Source organism: Rattus norvegicus, chromosome 1, assembly GCF_036323735.1.
Source record: "Rattus norvegicus strain BN/NHsdMcwi chromosome 1, GRCr8, whole genome shotgun sequence".
Classification (NCBI taxonomy): Eukaryota; Metazoa; Chordata; class Mammalia; order Rodentia; family Muridae; genus Rattus; species Rattus norvegicus.
In genome coordinates this window covers 8,464,561-8,472,151 of record NC_086019.1, presented here as the reverse complement: position 1 = coordinate 8,472,151, position 7,591 = coordinate 8,464,561, and the positions used below count along the sequence as shown (strand labels likewise).

The 7,591-nt window shown below is 44.6% G+C and overlaps 1 long non-coding RNA gene across 4 annotated transcripts; it reads left to right on the top strand.

Annotated features, from left to right (window-relative positions):
* The first annotated feature begins 1,018 nt into the window (after positions 1 to 1,018).
* LOC134484944 (uncharacterized) lies at positions 1,019 to 7,075 on the top strand. 4 transcript variants are annotated; one of them, XR_010062752.1, is made up of 4 exons: positions 1,019 to 2,181; positions 3,578 to 3,710; positions 6,414 to 6,599; positions 6,850 to 7,075. It is a non-coding gene; the product is annotated as an uncharacterized LOC134484944 (long non-coding RNA). The 4 variants fall into 4 exon arrangements; XR_010062753.1 differs by lacking the exon at positions 1,019 to 2,181 and adding an exon at positions 2,222 to 3,113; XR_010062751.1 differs by lacking the exon at positions 3,578 to 3,710.
* Positions 7,076 to 7,591: the final 516 nt, after the last annotated feature.

Sequence of the window (7,591 nt, the reverse complement as noted above, 5' to 3'; positions counted from 1 at the left end):
ATCACATTCCCTGTGGAGGCACAGCAGAACCCATTCTTTACTCTGAAGTTAACATTCAATCAATACTTCTTAGTATTGTTGAATTGATAGTATTAAATTGCTCTGTGTAAAGATAAGAAACAATGACTTTATGAAATTCATAGGCAAATGGATGGAACTGGAAAATAACATCCTGAGTGAGGTAACCCAATTACAGAAAAACAGACATGGTATGCACTCATTGATGAGTGGCTATTAGCCCAAATGCTTGAATTATACTAGATACACAGAACACATGAAACTCAAGAAGGATGACCAAAATGCAAATGCTTCACTCCTTCTTTAAAAGGGGAACAAGAATACCCTTGGCAGGGAATAGGGAGGCAAAGTTTAGAACAGAGGCAGAAGGAACACCCATTCAGAGCCTGCCCCACATGTGGCCCATACATATATAGCCACCAAACTAGATAAGATGGATGAAGCAAAGAAGTGCAGGCAGACAGGAACCGGATGTAGATCTCTCCTGAGAGACACAGCCAGAATACAGCAAATACATAGGCGAATGCTAGCAGCAAACCACTGAACTGAGAACGAGACCCCCGTTGAAGGAATCAGAGAAAGGACTGGAAGAGCTCAAGACCCCATATGTACAACAATGCCAAGCAACCAGAGCTTCCAGGGACTAAGCCACTACCTAAAGACTATACATGGACTGACCCTGGGCTCCAACCTCATAGGTTGCAATGAATAGCCTAGTAAGAGCACCAGTGGAAGGGGAAGCCCTTGGTCCTGCCAAGACTGAAGCCCCAGTGAATGTGATTGTTGGGGGGGGGGGTGGCAATGGGGGGAGGATGAGGAGGGGAACACCCATATAGAAGGGAAGGGGGAGGGGTTAGAGGAATGTTGGCCTGGAAACCAGGAAGGGGAATAACAATCAAAATGTAAATAAGAAATACTCAATTTAATAAAGATGAAAAAAAATAACACTTCAATCCACTTCCATTAAATGTTCCTTAAATGTTATATGTCCCCGCCAGCGGGGACCCAGTTATTCAGGGTCCCGAAGAGGCTTTCTACCTGTGGGCCAAAATGGGGGTGAAGAGAAGAAGGAGACCAAGCAAAAGTTCTGTTGTCAAGGTCTCATTTATTGGGATGAACATTGCAGCTTTTAAGACTTTCAGGTAGGGGGAGTGACCTTTGTGAAATATGAAGGAGAGGGAGATGAGGGTATAGGCAGTGATAGCTGGAGGCAAAGAAGTCAGGCGATGAGGTCAGGTGGTGGAGACACTGGGTGTTGACTGAGGAGATAACTGGTATCTGCTCGAGCTGAGGCATCCCTTGAATGTTATACTCCTGTGCCGTAAATTCATGGGAGAGGCTTTATCCAACAATCTTAAGATTTATGGCAGTCATCTTCGGGGTGAGTCTCTGTGGCCAAACAGCCCAGAGTCACTTTGAACCATGCAGTCAAAAAGCGGCTAGGCCCAAATCCAATATGGCTCCGTGCATCTCCCCCATTTTTCTTTAAAAAAAAAAAAAACCATTAGGTGGAAGTAGTGGTCTGAGAGAGATCAGACATGCCTCACAGAGTGCCCAGCTCGGCCATGGCAAGCCACTCTTGCAGTTAGGACTGCACCCCAATGGCTAGGAATGAACTTATGCTGTAACACACCGTTCTGGGCTATACGTGTGTGTTATTGGGGGAGAAACTGGGCAGAGGAGCATTTGACCGGCCCGCACGTTTAAACGGGGTGTAGGCACCTCTGTCTTAGGATCGACCTCTCAAACCCCAGCCTTATCTGTCATAGGATCACCTTGTCGCCCCCAAGGTTCCTGTCTTAGATTGGTCAAGGGTCAGAGGAAGTTGCCTGTCCCTGAGGATAGCTACATCAGGTCATCTTCTCATTCCTCTCACTTGAGCCCAGGGGCGAAAGAGCAAGGGCCAGATGGCATTAATATAAGAGATTGTGGAAATTGAGCCTCTCCCGATAAGTTGTAGGCACCTCATCTTGTTCGTTGTCTCTCTGGTTCTCCTCAGCTGTTCCGGTCTCCAAGTGATGATAATGTACTGAAACAGAATTTCTAGGCAAAGCAGAATCTATTTGTGATTTAATAAAGCGTGTAAGTCGTTGGAAGGCCCAAGGACCAAAGGAAATCAACAAAAGTAGGCCCACAAGGGGTCCCAAAATTGAGGGCAACAAGGTAGAGAGCCATGGGGATGTAGAAAATCAGTTTTGGTACCAAGACTCTTGTTGTTCTCTCTCTCTCCTTTGTTTTTCTAGGCTATCTCTCACCTTTTTTAGACTGTCTTCTACAAGTCCAGTCTTATCTACATAAACACAGCATTCCTCTTTTAAGGCTGCACAAAGTCCTCCTTGTTGTAGGAAGATTAAGTCTAGGCCTCTTCTATTTTGTAAGACTACTTCAGACAACGAGGCAACTGAGTCTTTTAAGTTAGCTAATCCATCTCTTAATTCAGCAATATCCTTATCTATGGCTTCACTAAGCTGGTTATAGTATTGATGGGAAGTAACGAGGGAAGCGATGCCAGTGCCTGCACCCGCGGCCCCTAGACCTAGGAGAACGGCGAGAGTGATGGCAGTTACTGGTTCTCTTTTTACTTGTGAGGCATATCCGAGCCCTTTTCCCAGGATTTAAGAAAAGTCTCTGGCTCATGTATGCTGAGTCTGGGAAATAATTGAACCAGCACACAGTAATCTTTAGTCTTTAAAAATTGAGATGTTATAACATATGTGGTTAGACCAGTGGAACATGCTAGATAAGTATACTTGGGGGCTTGTAAATATGTATTTTGATTGTCAACGATTATGGTATGATTACATATTTCTAATAATTGTTTAGGGAGGAGCATGTTCTTCCCGAGGAGGCAGCTTCCTATCCTTGAGACTTCTGTGATAGTGAGTTCTATGGTGTTCCAAGAGAGACCACCAGTGTTATTAGTATATGTGATGTTGCCAAAAGTGGCTATACCCTCATAGAAAGGAGGGTTAGCTGAAAAACACATCCAGCATTCCTCATAGAGGTATTTGTTTCCTGTTCATGATATACCAAGGCAAGAGCTGAGGCGTTAAGAACAGATAAAATCAGGCTTGTGGGGGACATTGGCCCAACAGGTATGGTGGGCTGAAAAAGGGTAGTTGGAGGACTAGAGGTGTTAAAGGGGGGCTGAGTCACCACCCTGGGCGGCAAGGAACCCTGGCTATGCAATTGAGGGTTAGGCCCAATGGAGGCCTTATGTAAGTTGGGGGTGGTTTTAAATAATCTAATTTTGAAGGTTACTCCGGGGTCTCTATTGGCAACATACATCCGGAGACCCCACTCAAACCCCCTATGACAGTTTTCTGGGGTGATCTTTTTCCCAGCATCAGTAAAAGTTATTGTAAGAGGGTTGCACCAGCCCTTGGAAGGCTCAGTGTTCTGGCATTCCTGGGTTAGAGTACTGTTTCTGTTAGAATTGTGCCACCCCTTTTTTACTGTGATATAATCCCAAGAGGAGGTAGGTTTCCAGTATGCGTCTCCTGTGGTTTCACACCCCCAGGAGGCACAATAGAATTGATCCCTGTATCCACACTTATAGTTTAGGGAGCGATCTCTGTGGGATCCGGGACAGACATAAAAGTCAGTTTCCCTAATGTTGGTGCGTCGATGGACAGTGTCACAACCGACATATCTTTCATTAAAACTAGACCCATGAGGGGCTTCAATTAGGGGTAAGTATTTGTCTGCGAGGCCCCAGTAAGAATTTCCTCCTGCAGCTAGTTTACAAAAATCTGGAGTTAATTGTGGCCAGGTGGGGTTAGGGCCAGTGTGGGAGGTGGTAAAGGCGGTATCTCCGGCCTCATTTATAATTACCCAGGTGTAATTCCAAATCTGATAGGGGCTTGACGTTCCGGATGTCAGCACAGTTAGAAAGAGAAGTTTCAGTAGAATCCAGTAGAACTTCATTGCTCTGAAAAAGAAAACATGCATTTTTCTCAGGCGCCACCCTGGAATTTGTTATAAGGCTTTATCAATCTTGGAATTTGTTTGAAATTTATTGTAAAGCTTTATTAATCTTTCAGGGAGCCATCTGGCTCCCCCCTCTTTAGAGTTATAAATACAGGCGGACCCTTTTCCCCAGACTATCACAGGGTCAGGACCCTGCCACTGTCCAGTTAGGGGGTCCTTCCAAAGAACGTGAGCGTGATCCATCTTGGTTGAGGGGTGCCATAAGCGATCGGCAGCTGAACGCCCTTGATTATCCAAAGTTAAGAAATTCAAAACAAAAAGGGCATGGGATAATAAAAATTTTGCACTGCCTTTAAGAGAATAAAGAGTTTCTTGGGCAGTAAGCTTTAACAGTGTATTCTTAAGGGTTTGATGTGCTCGTTCCACAATTCCTTGTCCCTGAGGGTTATAAGGTATGCCTGTAATATGTTTTATTTGAAATTGGGAGCAAAATTGTTTAAATTTATGACTAACATAGCCAGGCCCATTATCCATTTTTAGCATTTTGGGTTGTCCCAAAACAGAAAATGTGTAGAGCATATGAGCAATAACATCTTTTGTGGCCTCTCCTGTGTGTGCAGAGGCACATATGAACCCACTAAATGTATCAATGGTAACATGTACAAATTTTAGTTTTCCAAAAGATGGGACATGGGTGACATCCATTTGCCATATTTCTCCCGGGATAAGGCCACTGGGATTAACCCCAATGTGTGGCTCAGGAAGTAGGGTCAGGCAGTTTTTACAATTTTTGACAATTTGTCTGGCTTGTTCTCTAGTAATTTTGTACTTAAGCCACAATGTTTGAGCATTAAGGTGATGGAGTGAATGTGCCATCTGTGCTTCTTGTAAGGAATCACTAAGAGAAGCAATCATTGTCAGTCTAGTGGCCCTGTCAGCTAAATCATTACCTTTGGTTAAAGGACCGGGCAGATTCGAGTGGGCTCTGATATGGCCCACAAAGAATGGGTTTGGCCGGGCCCTTATGTGTTTTTGTATTTCTGAAAATAGTTTAAAGGTAGGTGTTGAGGGTTGTATAGTAGAGACAGTCTCCAAGACTCGGAGAGCTCTGACTACATAATGGCTATCAGAAAAAAGGTTAAATGATTGATTTATTAATTTAAATATTTCTAAAGCACTATAAAGTTCTACTAATTGGGCAGAAGCGTATGGGGTATGGACAAAAAAAACTTGATCTTTAACAACAAAGGAGGCCTTTCCATTCTTAGATCCATCTATGAAAACAGTTAAGGCATTTGGTATAGGTTTCAGATGTGTAACCTTTGGGAAGACAAAGGGGGTAACATGGAGGAACTGTAATAATTTATCTCCTGGTAAATGAGTATCAAATGTTCCCTGATAAATAGACAGCAGGACTGTCCAGTCATCATGTCTGTGCTGCAGCCAAGCAAGCTGCTCCTGTGAATATGGAGAAATAATAATATCGGGATCGCGGCCAAAATGGCAAGTAGCCAGCTTAAGCCCCAAGAAAATGGTCTGGCAAATTAAGGAGGGATAAGTAGGAAGTATTTTAGGGGGGGTTGCGGGCAGGTGGATCCACATTAGTGGATGATTATCTTGCCATAGGAGGCCTGTGGGTGTAAACCTTGTAGCGAAAAGGATCAGATACAGTGTCTTGGAGGGGCTGAAATAACCTATGAATTGTTGGCTGATAGCCTGTTCAACCTTTAGTAGGGACTTTTCAGCCTCGGGAGTCAGAACCCTAATGGAATTAGGATCAGGGCTACCCTTCAGAATTGCAAATAGAGGTTTTAAATCACCGGTGGTTAGCTTAAGGTAAGGTCTAAGCCAATTAATATCACCCAAAAGTTTTTGAAAATCATTTAAGGTATGTAGCTGCGATCTTCTAATTGTTAGCTTTTGAGAATAAATGGATGTAGGTTCTAATTGGAATCCAAGAAACAAAAAGGGATATTGCGTCTGAATTTTTTCAGGGGCAATGGTGAAACCCCTTTTTTGTAAGGCCAGAACAATAATTTGGGCTAGTTTTTGAGTTTCCTGTAAACAAGCAGAGGAAACCAAGATATCATCTATGTAATGAATGATGTAAGCAGAGGGGAAACGCAGCCTTATTGGATCTATAGTTTGGGCCACATACCTTTGACATAGGGTGGGGCTATTAGCCATCCCCTGTGGTAACACTCGCCACTGAAAGCGGGGATTAGGGCCCACATGGTTAATGACAGGGATAGAAAAGGCAAAGTGGGCACAATCCTCCGGATGAAGGGGAATAGAAAAGAAACAATCTTTTATATCAATGACTATTTTATAAAAGTCTCTAGGAATAGCTATTGGAGAAGGCAAGCCAGGTTGTAGGGCCCCCATAGGGACCATAGTTTTATTAACCGCTCTAAGGTCTTGTAACAATCTCCAAGAACCATTTTTCTTTTTTATGACAAAAATAGGGGTGTTCCAAGGCGAAGTGGACTGTTCAAGGTGCCCTTGTAATAATTGTTCCTGCACCAACTGTAGGGCCGCTTGAACCTTTTCTTGAGGCATGGACCACTGATCGATCCAGACTGGATCATTTGACTTCCAAGATATTTTATCAGCCTGGAGTGCAGGAGGAACAGCGGTCTCTATGAAAAAAGGTCTGCTCCTAAACCTCCTCTATCTGTTTTGGGCGTGGGAGTCAAGGGTTCTGTGATTCCCTGTTCATTTCTACCTAATCCTTTTCCAGGGAGGAATCCTGTCCTTAACATTTGGTTAGTAATGACCTCATTGGGACTACACATCATCACCCCCATCTGGGAAAGAATATCCCTTCCCCAGAGGTTAACAGGGAGTCCAGAAACTACAAATGGCCTAACTGTGCCTGTATTATTCTCTTTATCTTTCCAGGTCAGGAGCTTTGAACTTTGGAGTGTATCCTGTGTTTGACCTATCCCTTTTAAATGTGTGGCAGTAGCCTTAAGGGGCCAGGTTGAGGGCCAGTGTCTAGAGGAGAGCACTGTTGTATCGCCCCTGTATCTAAAAGGCCCTGAAATTGTTTGCCATCAAGCCAAAGAGACATCATGGGTCTTTCATCAGTTAATTTTTGCACCCAATAAACATCTGAAGAGCCAGGGGAGGAAGAACCACGCCCCTTTACTTTATGAGGGAACTGCCCCATGAAGGGAAGCGGTAAGGCCTGTGCAATGCGTTGTCTGGCTCTAAGCGTTAAGGGGCCCTGCGTGGCAGTGGCTAGAAATTTTATTTCTCCAGAATAATCAGCATCTATTACAGAGGGAAGGATGACAAGTCCTTGAAGAGCACTCGAGGCTCGCCCAATTATTAAGAAAAACATGCCAGGCGGCGGGGGCCCAAACTTTCCAGATTCTATGATAACAGTCCCTTCCTCAGGGGTTATAATCCTGGTGGTGGAGGAACACAGGTTCACTCCTGCGCTTCCTGCTGTTGCCCGGGATAAGTTGGCGTTGCAGGAGCTTGATGCTGCACTTGGGGGCGGGTGGTCACCCGTGGATAGGGGCCCCATTGTGGGGCCCCCCTGCTCGTTTCCCTGGACCACAGGGAGGGTTTGTCCACTAATGTCAGTCTTAGACTGACATTCCCTGGCCCAGTGACAGCCTTTCCTGCAGCGGGG